The following is a 16557-nucleotide window of genomic DNA, read 5'->3' on the forward strand; positions in this document are numbered from 1 at the left end:
ATCGAGTTAAAATCAAATTTGAAGTTTGCTCGTCAGTAGAGTCACTTTTTTACCAAATTTTTAGTCAATGCTTGTCAGTGGAGTCGCTTTTTCAACTTTTAATTTTGCAATTTAGTTTTGCTCGACAGTAGAGTCTCTTTTATTAAATTGTAGATCGAAATTTTATTTTGCTCGTCAGAGTCCCTTTTTACTAATGAATCTTAGTTTGCTTGTCAGTAGAGTCCCTTTTATTATTTATAATTTTGCGATTTAATTTTGTTCAACAGTAGTGTTCCTTTTTAAATATTTTAGTCCGAAATTTTGTTTTGCTTGTCAGTAGAGTCCTTTTTTCTTCGAAATTAAGTTCAAAATTGAATTTACTTGTCAGTAGAGCCCCTTTTTACTTAAATTTTAAGTTTGCTTGTCAGTAGAGTCGTTTTTAAAACTTTTAATGTGCCATTTAATTTTGCTCGACAGTAGAGTCCCTATTCTAGAGTCCCTATATTGGACATTAGAGTCCCTATAATTTCTAGATCAAGTCTTAAGTTTCCTTATCAGTAGAGTCCCTTTTTCACTAAATTTTTAGTTTGCTTGTCAGCAGAAGAGACCCTTTTTTAACTTTTAATTTTGCAATTTAGTTTTGTTCGACAGTAGAGTCCTTTTTTACTATCAAATTTCAAGTTTGCTTGTCAGTAGAGTCCCTTTTTACTAAATGTTTAGTTTGCTCGACAGTAAAGTCCCTTTTTACTAAATTTTTAATTTGCTTGTTAGTAGAGTCCCTTTTTACTAAATTTTTAGTTTGCTTGTCAGTATAGTCCCTTATTATCTTCTAGACCTGTTTTTAATTTGCTCGTCAGTAAAGTCTTTTTCTGTTTAAGTCAAATTTTATTTTGCTCGTCGGTAAATTTGTACTTATCTCTCCTTATCTTTATCTCTCCTTATCTCTCCCTATCTTTATCTTTATCTATCTTGTCAGTAGAGTCCCTTCTCTAATTCTTTAGTTACCAACTTCATTATTATCTTTTTCAGCGACTTTAAGAGACATTCAAAACCAAGAAGGCGACTCACGTGGTTACCGATCTGCGGAGGAGCAGAGCCGAGAATTGTCGAGGTGCATCCGAAGAGAAGTGGCCAAGTTGAGCGACAAATGGAATGCATTAATTGACAGATCGGACCAATGGAAACGCAAGCTGGACGAGGCTCTGACGGTGAGTTGTAGAACTAATAGTAATATTTAGTATATGCCTAGAGGCAGGTCCACGGCGCGAGTAAAATTCTTTTCATAGTTTAAGTGGTTAAGCACTCGACTCACACTATAGGGGTACTCGGATCGTGTCCCGGTCGAGTCCCGGTCGAGTTCTGTTATTATTATGTTGATAGTGATATTGTCTATTCAGAAGATGTGAAAAGAACTGCTTCTCGTTTAGCACTGTTAGATATTCTTGTTATTACTATCGCTTGTACAAAGGTATTCGGATCGAGTCCCGGTCGAGTACTGCACAAATTATATTCCTTAGTGTAAAAGAAACCGCATTTTGTTCGGCCAAGTTTTGTTTTCACATATTTAGGATAAAGAAAAAGGACTCTACTGATGAGCAAACTAAATATCTAAATAAAATAATATAAAAAAGGACTCTACTGATGAGCAAACTAAATATCTAAATAGAATAATATAAAAAAGGACTCTACTGATGAGCAAACTAAATATCTAAATAGAATAATATAAAAAAGGACTCTACTGATGAGCAAACTAAATATCTAAATAGAATAATATAAAAAAGGACTCTACTGATGAGCAAACTAAATATCTAAATAGAATAATATAAAAAAGGACTCTACTGACGATCGAATTAAAAATCGACGAAAATAAGAGGACTCTACTGACGAGCAAAAATAATAAATTTACTAAATTTTAAAAGGGACTCTACTGACGAGCAAATCAAAATAGATTTACAAATATTTAAAAAGGACTTTACTGACGAGCAAAAATAATAACGATACAGGCATTATAAAAGGGACTCTACTGACGAGCAAACTAAAAACCGACATGAAAGATAAGAAGAGGACTCTACTGATAACTTTATTTTTATTAAAAAAAAAATAATAAGGGACTCTGCTGACGAACAAACTTTATTTTGATTTAAAAGTTAAAATGGGACTCTACTGACGAGCGAAAATAGTATTTAAATTTAATGATAAAAAAGTCGACCCGACAAATGAAAAAAAGGCTCTAGTGGCAAGCAAACTTTATTTTTATTTAAAAAATAAAAAGGGACTCTACTGATGAGTCTGAATATTTCTATTATTTATATATATATATGAACTGAATTTTATGTTACATTTATATATATATGACCTGAATATTTTACTATAAAGAGACTCTACTGACGAGGAAACTAAATATCTATCTAAAAATGACTCTATTAACGAATAAATTGAATATCTAATTAAAAAAGGAACTCTACTGACGAGCAAACTAAATGTCTGTTTAGTAAAACGAGTTAAAATAGAATTAAAGGACACTACTGACGAACAAAATAAAATAATAACGATACAGAAATTAAAAAGGGACTCTACTGACGAGCAAATTTTTAAAAAAATTGATACAAAATTAAAAAAGAAGACTCTACTGACAATCAAACGAATTTTTGATCTCTAGCATTTTAAAAGGGACTCTACTGACGAGCAAACTAAACGTCTGTCTAGAAAAATGAATAACGAGTTTAAATAGAATAAAAGGACACTACTGACGAACAAAATTAAATAATAATGATACAGAAATTAAAAAGGGACTCTACTGACAACCAAATTTAAAAAAAAATTAAGCAAAATTAAAAAAGAAGACTCTACTGACGAACAAATGAATCTTTGATCTTCAGGATTCTAAAAGGGACTCTACTGACGAGCAAACTAAACATCTGTCTAGCAAAATGAATAACGAGTTTAAATAGAATAAAAGGACACTACTGACTAACAAAAAAAAAATAACGCTACGGAAAATAAAAAAGGACTCTACTGACAAGCAAATTAAAAAAAAAATTATACAAAATTATAAAAGAACACTCTACTGACAAACAATCGAATTTTTGATCTCTAACATAAAAGGGACTCTACTGACGAGCAAACTAAAAACAGACATGAAAATTAAAAAAAAGACTCTAATGACAAGCAAATTTTATTCTGATCTAAATGATTCAAAAAGGGACTCTACTGACGAGCAAACTAAATATCAAGATAATAAAATAAAAAAAAGACTTCTGACTAGAGCATAAAAAAGGACTCTACTGACGAGCAAACTGAATATCGAGATAACAAAAGGACTCTACTGAAGAGCAAACACGAATTCTTCGAACATAAGTATAAGAAAAGGACTCTACTGACGAGCAAGCTTAAATTTAGTCACGAGAAGACAAATGTGAATTAAAATTCGATCTAGAAAAGAAAAAAAGACTCTCCTGACTAACTAACTACTGCTTAGACTCTACTGATTAACTAACTAACTAAAATTATGTTAACTATGAACAATTTTAAAATTAATAAAACGATTGACCGCCATTATAATAACATATTATATTACATATCAAACCACACAAAATAATTTATCCCTACATATAATATTCAATAAATAAATAAATCCGCATCAATCCGAATTAAATCCTCCACCGCCGCGCCTAACTCTCCTTTACCACCACTACACCGCTACACCATCTGTAATAACGATTGCATACCGCTCCGGCGTATTAAACAATTTCCATCCAATGCGGCGTCGACAGATTTCAACTGTTTTAAACTATCCTCCACTGTTGGAGGGTGAAAATTGAGGGTTGAGGGTGACTAAAGTTTCGTTTCGTAAATCTCTCTCCGAACAGACTGGTCGAATTATTTAATTCGATCGATGACAAAAATATTCGTTCGTTCGTTCCATCGTAAATTGATTACGTAACAAAAGTTTGTATCGGATTTTGTTTTAGTAAAACTATTGGCCGGTTGTATTTGTTTGTAGAAATAAATAGAAGTGCATTAGAGTTTAATAGTTTGTTATTGCTTTGGAAGAATATTGCTCATCAATAGAGTCCTTTTTTGCATAGATATATAATTTGCTCGTCAGTAGAGTCCCTTTTTTGGTAAATATTTAGTTTGCTCGTCAGTAGAGTCCCTTTTTAGTAAAAATATTCAGTTTGTTCGTCAGTAGAGTCCCTTTATAGTAAAATATTTAATTTGCTCGTCAGTAGAGTCCTTTTTTATCTTTTAGACTCATTTTTATGCATTAGATGTTACTTGATTAAGTAAAAATTAAGATTACTCGTCATTAGAGTCCTTTTTAAATCTGTGTAAATTTATCATTTTTGCTCGTCAGTAAAGGCCTTTTTTATATCATCTCTCCTTATTCAATTAGCTTGTCAGTAGAGTCTTTTTTCATTTTCTAAATAAAAAAAAGTTCGCTCTTTAGTAGAGTCCCTTTTTTAATCTGATGTGTGTGCGTGTGTGCGGATCCAAATTTTCGTCGACGCTTTAAGAAAAAGTTCAAAATTTCCAAAATATTTCAAAATAAAGAGAACATTTTTTTCCAAAAAGTCTTTTTTTTTGAAAAAAGTCTTTTTTTCAAAAAAGTCATTTTTTTCAAAAAAGTCATTTTTTCGAAAAAGTCATTTTTTTTCAAAAAAGTCATTTTCTTTCAAAAATTTAAAATTCTTAAAAGATCTATTTTTTTTTCAAAGTTTAAAAAAAATTGAGAATTTAATTTTTGATACGGGAAGTTCCAGAAATTTGCCTTAAAGAATGATGACATACAACACCAGTTCTTTTTCTTTGTCCGAAATAAAAAAAAATTAGGTTTGTTTGTCAGTACAGTCCTTTTTCTTATTAAATGTTCTGAATCCCTAGATATTAGAGAAATATTCAGTTTGCCTGTCAGTAGAGTCCCTTTTTACAAAGATAGTTAGTTTGCTCATCAGTAGAGTCCCTTTTTAGATTAAAAAAACAGTTAGTAGAGTTTAATTTTAGATAAAAATTCAGTTTGCTCGTCAATAGAGTCTTATAAAAATATACAATATGCTTGCCAGTAGAGTCTCCTTTTTTATTTCGAAATCGAATTTGCTTGTGTGTCCTTTTTTTCCTAATTCGATTTTTTGTAAATTCGTCAGTAGAGTCTTTTTTTCTTCTTCTAACTAGAAATAAAATTTGTTCGGCGGTAGAGTCCCTTGTTAATTTTCTATCTAGATTTTTTAATTTGCTCGTCAGTAGAGTTCTTTTTTATATCATTCTATCTAGGTATTCAGTTTGCTCATCAGTAGAGTCACTTCGTATCAATAAATTAGAAATCTAGAAGATTTTCGTAGAAATCTTGTTTGAGATTTTATTTTAAATTCGAATTCAAATGTTAACGGTCAAAATAAGAGTTGACAGTACCCAACAGCGGACAACTTCATGTGTGTTGGGTACATTGTTCTAAATTAAATGCAGTAATTTTAAATCATTTTATATACAAATTATAATATGTTATTTGATGCATTGAATATGTATGTAGTTTATAGGTTACACGTTTATTTTGTTAAACAAAGTTAAAATATAACAATAGTGTTATATATTGTTAGAAAGCTAATAAAATTGTCTACAAAACTGTATATAACGTTTTATAACTTTCTGAACAAAATTTAGCAAGAAAAATCTGTAAAGTTTGAAATTTAGTCAGCATTGGTATTTTCATTCGTTACATTCGCTTATATTTACAAGTATATTGCAAAAATTTGTTTTACAACATATATATTATTATATATCGTTAAAAAGCTAATAAAATTATCTAAAATTATGTATATAACAATTTACAACGTCTCGAACAAAATCATCTACAAAATATGTGTAAACTTTTTACTTTTGTCTATCATTATAATTCTCTCGCCTTTCAGTTGAATAAAAATAGTACAAAATAAAAGTGTCGCTTAAAACAAACACAGAAGCAGATTTAATAATAAAATAGCGCTCGCACTTTTTTCATTTTTCCTTTTATTTTCCGAGAGAAAATAAAATAAAAATTGCGAAAGCAAAAATTATGATGAAAAGGCAAATTAATAAATTCATAACTCGCGCCAAAACATACACTGTAGGAAAAATACAAACAAACGAACGGCGTGTCGGAAATTTACAGTTATTTTTAATAATGTGGACGCCTCTGTGTGAATTACGGACGCCTGGGGAAAAATAATTTAGAAAAAATATAATTATAATATATACATATGTATAGTAAAGCTTAAAACCATATATGTACGTAGTTTTTAGTATAAAAGATGCTAAAAATTGTTGGGTACGGAACCTTGGTGATTTATAGAGTGTTTCAGTATGATTTTGGGATAGTACTCGTCGAGACCTTTCATTTGATACCCAACATGCCTATATTTGAAGTAAAACATTTCAACTCATATTTGAATGCGAGTTTCGCAACCCATTGGTCGACTTTTGTTACATCTGTTGTAACTTTTGAACGGTGCGTCCAAACTAAATGGTTTATTTGGTAAATTTGTTCTAAATTAAAGGCTTTATGACATCTTCCAATATACTATTACCTTACGTCAAGTTGGTATATTTTAATATTGCCAAAATAGATATTATGACTTTTGTTGAGTTTGTTACTATGATATTTGGATAGTGCTCGTCAAGACCTTTCATTTGACTACAAAATTTAGTTACCATTGGTGGATTTCATTGGTTACATTTTTTTATATTTAGCACTATTATGCGTAAATTCAATTTTACAATTATCTATTATAATATATTGTTGAAAAGTAGACAAAATTATCTACAAATCTGCATATAACAATATGTTAGTGTTGGAACAAAATTATGCAAAAATAATTCGTTAAAGTTTGAAATTAACACAATCGTAAGGCGTCCATATTGTTTTAGTTTAAAATTTCTTTTATTGACAGTTGCGAAAACAAAATGTCTGCTTGACAGTTCCGAATCCAACATGGACGCTTGACGGCGCCAATTTTAAAATAGTTCAAGTTATAAATAAATGTTTGTGGTTTATGTTTATATTTAATTTGTTTAAATTTAAGTAAATATATTATAAGTATTATATATCGTTAGAAAGCTAATGAAATTATCTACAAATCTGTATATAACAATTTAAAACTCATATAACAAAATTTTATGCAAAAACGTATTCAAATTTTAAATTCCCACAACTTACATTTGTTTTTTCATTTTTGCGGGCCCATAACCCGCAAAATACTTGACCAATTTTAATAATTTTAGCGTCATTTTAAAGCTAAATTCATCCACTAGATACATATGCATCCAAATTCCGTATCTGTAACGTTTTTGGGGTTGTTTTTATCATTCCTAGTACGACCGGGCAATAAAATCAAACGGGTACATGCTATAAATTTGCAGCTGTACAGCTATATAGGAGCAAATTGCGATGCACGCGTTATATACCCCCGAATGGCTGGCAACCAAACATACATATGGATGTATATTGATTGTTATTTAGTCTGATTAAAATGTTTATGAAAATATAATATTAGTAAATTTAAATTTGCTCGTCAGTAGAGTCCCTTTTCATTCTAGAACAAATTTAACTTCAAATCCCTTCTAATATAAACAATACAAAACAGATGAGTTAAGAAGTTTTACTTCAAATATAGGCATGTTGTGTATCAAATGAAAGGTCTCGACGAGCACTAACCAAATATACCTGTGACGTCCAAAACTAACTGACAGGGTTCCGAACAATTACACATATCCCATATTCAACACTAATTTTCTAGTTTCTATTGTAATTTTAAAGTACACCGAGTTGATTTAATAATTGGTCTTAAGTACAAGCATAGATAATTTAATATAGACCATTTTTGTAGTGTATTTCATTAGCGTCAAACGATTTGTTTAAAAGTTACAAACAATTTAATAAATAAATGCACGGGAATGAGTTGTCATACTATAAATAGTACATCGGGTCAAATATGAGTAAAGAAATTTTACTTCAAATATAGGCATGTTGGGTATCAAATGAAAGGTCTCGACGAGCACTATCTAAAAATCATATTTAAAGACTCCAAAAAGTCACAGGGTTCCGTACAAAGCATTTATTTAATTTCTAATGTCAATTTTTTAAATTTTATTTAACACTAAGATGCTGCAAACTGCTCTTATGTTATAGATGATGTAATTTAACACAAATTTGCTGAATATTACATTCAATTCGGACAAACGGTTTAAAAGTTACATGAGATATTAAAAATAGGTAGACCAATGGGTTGCAGAGTAAAAATTCCATGAGTTTGAACAATGTACCCAATACAATGAAGTTGTCCCCGAGTTAGTACTGTCAACTCCTTTTCGACCGTTAACATTTGAATTCAAATTTGAATTTACAATGCAATATTTGTGTTTTATCATTAACTATAACACTATATTGTTATTATTTGTTTTAAGATAGCACCCTTATTTTCACAACCCTTTGTCTTTTATGTGACGCCATGAAACGATATGATTTCGCAATTTATTTTATTATAGTTTACGCTCGTTTTACGACATTCCAACTATCCGTCTGTGAAATTGTCACAAACGTTTCATAGTTCTTTTCACCCTCATAAACTATGGTTTATAGTTAAGGGTAGATAGAAGCATTATTAGATGTCTTTTAATTGAGAAAACAGTATAAAGTTTATTACAAGCAGAAGTGGGATTAAAAATCAACCTAGAGTAAAAGAAAAGACTTTACTGACGAGCTAAAATTCCAAAATTTACATTAAATTTAAACAAGTATATATATATATATATATATATATATATTTTGTTTTAAATCGAGATAAATGCATTTTACATCCTATATATAGTATATCCTGGGGCCATCTATATCTCGTTTCTCGAGTCACGTAAGGTTTTTGTCTCGAGATGCAAGACGTGCGCGTCTTTACGTGTAATTTATTGTCTTTCCGACTTTATTTATTATTTTTTTACTATAAATATTAGTTTTATTTAGTCACTGTATCTACAGTGTTGTAGATAATTTAATTTTGAACAATTTTGCCGAATATTTCATTCAATTCGGATGAACGGTTCAAAAGTTATAAGCAATTTAATAAATAAATGCATGAAAAACAAATTAGTGACTATATAAAGTATAGCGGGTTCAATGTGAGTTAAGAAGTTTTACTTCAAATATAGGCATGTTGGGTATCAAATGAAAGGTCTCGTCGAGAACTATACATAAATCTTACTCAAACGCACTACAAAGCAATAGGGTTGCGTACAACATGATTATTTGATTTGTAATGTCAATTTTTACAGTTTTAAAGTACACTAAGTTGCTGTTAAGTGTTACTGTGTTAGAACTTTTTGTAAATCGTGCAATTTTGTACAAATTTGCCGAATATTTCATTCCATTTGGACGAACAGTTCAAAAGTTACAAGAGATATAACGAAAGATAAACCAAGAGTTCAGAAGTTTTACTTCAAATTTAGGCATGTGGGGTATCAAATGAAAGGTCTCGACGAGCACTATACAAATATCGTAGTCATCACCAAAACAAACCAATAGGGTTTCGTATAAATTATGTATGATATTTCTAGTGTCAATTGTCGTCATTATAAAGGACCATAAGTAAAATTATACTAGAAAATATCATAATATAATTAATTTGGAACAAATTCACCAAATAAACCATTCAATTTGGACGCACCGTTCAAAAGTTACAAGAGGTGTAACAAAAGTCGACCAATGGGTTGCAAAACACATGACCAGGCATAAGTTAACAAGTTTTACTTCAAATATAGGCATGTGGGGTATCAAATGAAAGGTCACAACGAGCACTATTCATGAAACATACTTTACGACTTTACAAAGTCATAGGGTTCCGTACAAGATATTTATTGAATTTCTAATGTCAAGTTTTGCAATTTTAAAGCGAATCAAACTGATGTTATGTTATAGATAATTAAATTTAGCACGATTTCGTCGAATATTTCATTCAATTTGGACGCACCGTTCAAAAGTTACAAGAGACGTAACAAAAGTCGACCAATGGGTTGCAGAACTCGGGGTACAACATGAGTTCAGATGTTTTACTTCAAATATAGGCATGTGGGGTATCAAATAAAAGGTCTTGACGAGCACTATCCAAATATCGTAGTCATAAAGATAGCAAACCAATTGGGTTATAAATAAATAAACTACTATATTCTACATTTATTGAATTCATGATATTTAATTTACTGCATCTAAAATCAAAATGTAATAAAGCTTTTAATTTAGAACAAATTCACCAAATAAACCATTTAGTTTGAACGCACCGTTCAAAAGTTACAAGAGATGTAACAAAAGTCGACCAATGGGTTGCGGAACTCGGGGTCTAGTGTGACTAAAAAAGTTTTACTTCAAATATAGGCATGTGGGGTATCAAATTAAAGGTCTCGACGAGCACTATCCAAATATCGTAGTCATAAGCATAGCAATCCAATATGCTTATAAATAAATAAACTAATATATTCTACATTTATGTAATTTATGATATTTAATTTACTGCGGATTTGTATTTGAAATTTCTCAATACTTTAAAACTCTAAAACCTGCTAGTTATTTTAGAAAATATATTTAGTATTAATGCATTTAATTGAATTTTGTTAATAACTTTGCATTTTTTATTCACATAATTTCATATAGAGCTTTTTTGTCACAGTTTTAATTGATTTAACGAACACAAAAGCAAAACTATATAAAATATCGCGTAATATAATTTTAAATCAAATAAATCTATTATCATTATTATCATATCGAATAATAATTATAATTACGGTTTCAATCGAAATCAATTAAATTAAAACATTAAAATCGTTTTAATTCAATTCCTATCTCGTACAAAAGTTTTCAAACTAATTCCATCGAACCGAACGGTCAACCGGAATTAACCGAATCTATTCGATAAAGTTCGGAATTCTAAATTCTAAATTCTACTCGTTAAAATTTTATCGCAATTAAAATTTCAATCGAACGAAAAGTTTTCTGATTAGTTTTAGTGCAAATTCGCTTCAAGGATAGTTTTAAATTATTAAATTTGCACTTTGTGTTGCATTTTTGAGCATACAGACTTGTTATAGGGTTGTATGGTATTAGAAAATATTGTAGATTGTTTAATTCTACATGATTTTGCTGAATATTGCATTTAGTTTGGATTAAGCGTTTGGAAGTTATGAGATATTTAGTAAATCAATGCACCGTGAACGAGTTGCCGTACTATAAGCAGTACAGCGGGTCAAATGCGAGTTAAGAAGTTTTACTTCAAATATAGGCATGTGGGGTATCAAATGAAAAAGAGCTGTATCTAATTATCATACATATAAATCCAACAAACCAATAGGGTTCTTTATTTAATTCTCGAAATCATTAATTATTATAAATACATTAGACTATATTATGAATAATTTAATTTAGTGCAAATTTGCCGAATATTTCATACAAATCGGACGAACGGTTTAAAAGGTACAAGAGAAATAACAAAAGTAAACCAATGGGTTGCAGAACAAGAGTTCATACATGAGTTAAGAAGTTTTACTTCAAATATAGGCATGTGGGGTATCAAATGAAAGGTCTTAATGAGCTGTATCTAAATATCATACATATAAATTCAACAAACCAATAGGGTTCTTTATTTAATTCTCAAAATCTTATTATTATAAATACATTAGACTATTTTATAGATAATTTAATTTAGTACAAATTTACCGAATATTTCATACAAATCGGACAAACCGTTCAAAAGTTACAAAAGAAATAACAAAAGTAGACCATTGGGTTGCTGAACTCGAGATCAAACATAAGTCAGAAAGTTTTGCTTCAAATATAGGCTTGTGGGGTATCAAATGAAAGGTCTCGACGAGCACTATTTAAATATGGTACTTAAAAACTTATCAAGCTATTAGTATTCAATAGTTTTTCTCCAGTGTCATTTTTTTTTTAAAAATTTTAAGTACAGTAGAGTTTCTTAAACTAAACAAACCATTACATTGGTTTGTTTAGTTTGCTCGTCAGTAGAGTCCCTTTTATCGATTTTGCTCTAATATAAAAACCCTAATATCATTTATTATTATTCTACCAAATAAATCTGTGGTTTGTTCCAACGCATTATATGTAAAACCTCTCATACACACGTGACGTATATATGCGACTGATTCATAATAATTATTAATTCACATTTATATCTGTTTTAATTGCAATATGCTAGGTAGCACCTGTGGGCCCCATAATAACATATGACAAAACCCCCAAAACCCCCAAATTCCCATAACGTGTAAAATATTATTAGGAAAATGTTATCAAGCCCTGTTTAAATATTTATACAACAATTTTAATAACAAATGTAGTAATGGATATATATATATATATATATATATATATATACATATTGTGACAAGTGGTGGTTGATGGGCCCTTTCTGGGGGATTGCAACGACTACCAAATATTATTACATCTTAGCGTTGCACCCCCATTACAAAAGGTTACTCCAACTCCTCAACCCGACTTCTAAGAACACCCTGTAATTACCTGTGAAAACTAAACCAACTAACTACGCGAATGAACGAGCAGGTACTTTTTTGCTTATTTAATTTAACTAATTAATATTACAGGTGTGAGGTCATGATAGTACCTACGTATAGTCATGATCTATGCCTAAATTCTAACGTACTGATAATATCTTTATTAATTACTTAACGGACAAACTTAACTGAAGGATTATTGGACTCACATAACGGAGTATTGGGTTATACTAACGGAATCAACGGAGGGAATAGATACTAAACAATACATCTGACCTTTGCTGGAACAGGTTCTCCTCTCCTGGCACAACACACACACACACCACTATACACAAAGCGGGTGCAGAGACTCGCTCCTGGAACCGGCCGATCTCTTCGGAGGATGTTACATTTCTTAATGCTAATTTTCAACCCTCGACTTGGACCTTATATTGCAGGAACTCTATTAGAAGTAGGTGGGGGAGTCCATTTGCACTGAAGGTGGTGCAACCCTTTGACGACAATACCAATTGTCGTTACACGCCCCCTGTCACACTAGAGCCTCCCTCGGCTCTTAAATCCAAAGTTGAAATTTTGCCTTCTCATGGGTTTTCCGGGTTGTTCCGGTGTTCTTCCTAGGGTCCTGTTTTGCCCTTTGTCCTCGACTTTGGGTTGGGTAGTTAAATGAGCTTGCTCAAGTGTGAGCCTGACTAATGGACGATGATTGTGGTTGTGGTTGTGTGCCGGCCATCCCTTGGGTGTTGTGGTTCCGGTCAGATATTCCTAGTATCCTGGTAACCTATTCCCCCTTTGTTTACAAACACAAAACACGTAGCAGCTAGTAAACATGAACTTATATATACAGGTCAAATAAAAATACACAAACATCATTAATTTAAAAAAAAAAAAACAAAAAAATCCTTCAGTAACACAAAAATTACAATACAAAAATAAATCCGTTTGCTTGAAACTATCTTAAACCTATTCGTTCTCAAGGAAATCGTGTCAGGAAAAACTGTGCGTAGTAAACTTAAAACAGAAAGGCTAGACTTCGAAAGAAAAAAAAAGTTATGTATTTTTAAAAGTTACGTTTTTCGTACAGTTTTTCGTAACATGTTTCCTTGAAACGCAAACTTATCCTATGTGCGTGTGCTGTCACCTATTTCCTTGGTTGTAGTATTAGATTTAATGGAATAACTGTAGCCCGAATTATAAATTAGTTGGCCAGAATCGATGAGCCCGATGATATGGACAATCCTTCACTGCGTAACGCGCGGAAATACAAAAAAAAACTAATTTGACGATAAACAAGAAATAATATATTTACGTATCAATTTACAAAACTCAAATATTTAAATAACCAGTTTACTTTTACGGACGCGAATTTACAGTAATTCAGCCTCTACTGGTGTGATTGCCCCCCAAATACAAGACCATAGATGGGGGCTAAGATCTAGTTTTCCTTCTTGCTCCCCCCGCAGAGCCCAACACCATAATAATATCACTCTAGACTGACCGTCTATGCCCACCCGAAAACAAATGGCACTTACACTTAAACACCTATGTAAGCGGGACACACCTGGGGTTCCCCAGCCCGCCACAAGAGTAGTGTTAGAAGTATCGAGGCAAAGTATCGTTACCGAGTACTGAAAAAAGAATCGAGGCAAAGTATCGATTCCAAAAAAGTATCGTGGCAAAAGTATCGATACTACTCAGTATCGAATATTGAGTACTTTTCACCAAAATCAAACATAAGTGCAAGAGAGATCTAAAACTCTCTACAGATCGAATTACAATATTATTATAAATTCTATGCCTGTATTTGATGCTGCTAAATCAGCATCATTTTCAAAATTTTGAAAAGTTTAAAACAATGATTTTTCGATACTAATTTCAAATTCGATTTATATCAAAAAGAAAAATGCTCATTAATTAAAAAATAGTATTGTTTTGTGACAAAAGTATTTATTTATGAATTTAGTATCGGCTAATTTATATCATAAAGAAAAATACTCATTAATTAAAAAAAAAGGTATTGTTTTGTGACAAAAGTATTCATTTATGAATTTAGTATCGGCTAATTTATATCACGAAGAAAAATACTCATTAATTAAAAAAAGTATTGTTTTGTGACAAAAAGTATTCATTTATAAATTTATATCACAAAGAAAAATACTCATTAATTAAAAATTGTATTGTTTTGTGACAAAAGATTCACTTATGAATTTAGTATCAGCTAATTTATATCATAAAGAAAAATACTCATTAATTAAAAAAAAGTATTGTTTTGTGACAAAAGTATTCATTTATGAATTTAGTATCGGCTAATTTATATCATAAAGAAAAATTCACATTAATTAAAAAATAGTATTGTTTTGTGACAAAAGTGTTCATTTATGAATTTAGTATCGGCTAATTTATATCACAAAGAAAAATACTCATTAATTAAAAAAAAGTTTTTTGTTTGTGACAAAAGTATTCATTTATGAATTTAGTATCGGCTAATTTGTATCACAAAGAAAAAATACTCATTAACTAAAAAAAAGTATTGTTTTGTGACAAAGTATTCATTTATGAATTTAGTATCGGCTAATTTATATCATAAAGAAAAATTCTCATTTATTGAAAAATAGTATTGTTTTGTGATAAAAGTATTCATTTATGAATTTAGTATCGGCTAATTTATATCACAAAGAAAATACTCATTAATTTAAAAAAAAGTATTGTTTTGTGACAAAAGTATTTATTTATGAATTTAGTATCGGCTAATTTACATCACAAACAAAAATACTCATTAATTAAAAATTGTATTGTTTTGTGACAAAAGATTCATTTATGAATTTAGTATCAGCTAATTTATATCACAAAGAAAAATACTCATTAATTAAAAAAAAGTATTGTTTTGTGACAAAAGTATTCATTTATGAATTTAGTATCGGCTAATTTATATCACAAAGAAAAATACTCATTAATTAAAAAAAAGTATTGTTTTGTGACAAAAGTATTCATTTATGAATTTAGTATCGGCTAATTTATATCAAAAAGAAAAATTCACATTAATTAAAAAATAGTATTGTTTTGTGACAAAAGTATTCATTTATGAATTTAGTATCGGCTAATTTATATCACAAAGAAAAATACTCATTAATTAAAAATTGTATTGTATTGTGACAAAAGATTCACTTATGAATTTAGTATCGGCTAATCATTAATTAAAAAAAGTATTGTTTTGTGACAAAAGTATTCATTTATGAATTTAGTATCGGCTAATTTATATCATAAAGAAAAATTCTCATTAATTAAAAAATAGTATTGTTTTGTGACAAAAGTATTCATTTATGAATTTAGTATCGGCTAATTTATATCATAAAGAAAAATACTCATTAATTTAAAAAAAGTATTGTTTTGTGACAAAAGTATTCATTTATGAATTTAGTATCGGATAATTTATATCACAAAGAAAAATACTCATTAATTAAAAATTGTATTGTTTTGTGACAAAAGATTCATTTATGAATTTAGTATCAGCTAATTTATATTACAAAGAAAAATACTCATTAATAAAAAAAAAGTATTGTTTTGTGACAAAAGTATTCATTTATGAATTTAGTATCGGCTAATTTATATCACAAAGAAAAAAACTCATTAATTAAAAAAAAGTATTGTTTTGTGACAAAAGTATTTATTTATGAATTCAGTATCGGCTAATTTATATCATAAAGAAAAATACTCATTAATTAAAAAATATTATTGTTTTAGGAATACTTATACGATTATAAAATAGTATTTATTTTAGAAAAAACATTGTTTCGGCTTTAAATATTAGAATGGGAATGATAATTTTAATGGAAATACTTAGCGATTATAAAATAGTATTTATTTTAGAAAAAAACAGTATCGGCTTTAAATATTAGAATCGGAATTATAATAATTTTATTGGAAATACTTAGTGATTATAAAGTAGTATTTATTTTCGAAAAAAGTATCGGCTTTAAAAATTAGAATCGGAAATCGAATGTCTTAATAAATTATTTAACCAAAGTTGGTTGCGTGACAATTTCG

This window comes from Ctenocephalides felis, unplaced genomic scaffold (genome assembly GCF_003426905.1).
Source record: "Ctenocephalides felis isolate EL2017-DRISC unplaced genomic scaffold, ASM342690v1 CF-g0.4_SCAFFOLD_01886, whole genome shotgun sequence".
Taxonomy (NCBI): domain Eukaryota; kingdom Metazoa; phylum Arthropoda; class Insecta; order Siphonaptera; family Pulicidae; genus Ctenocephalides; species Ctenocephalides felis.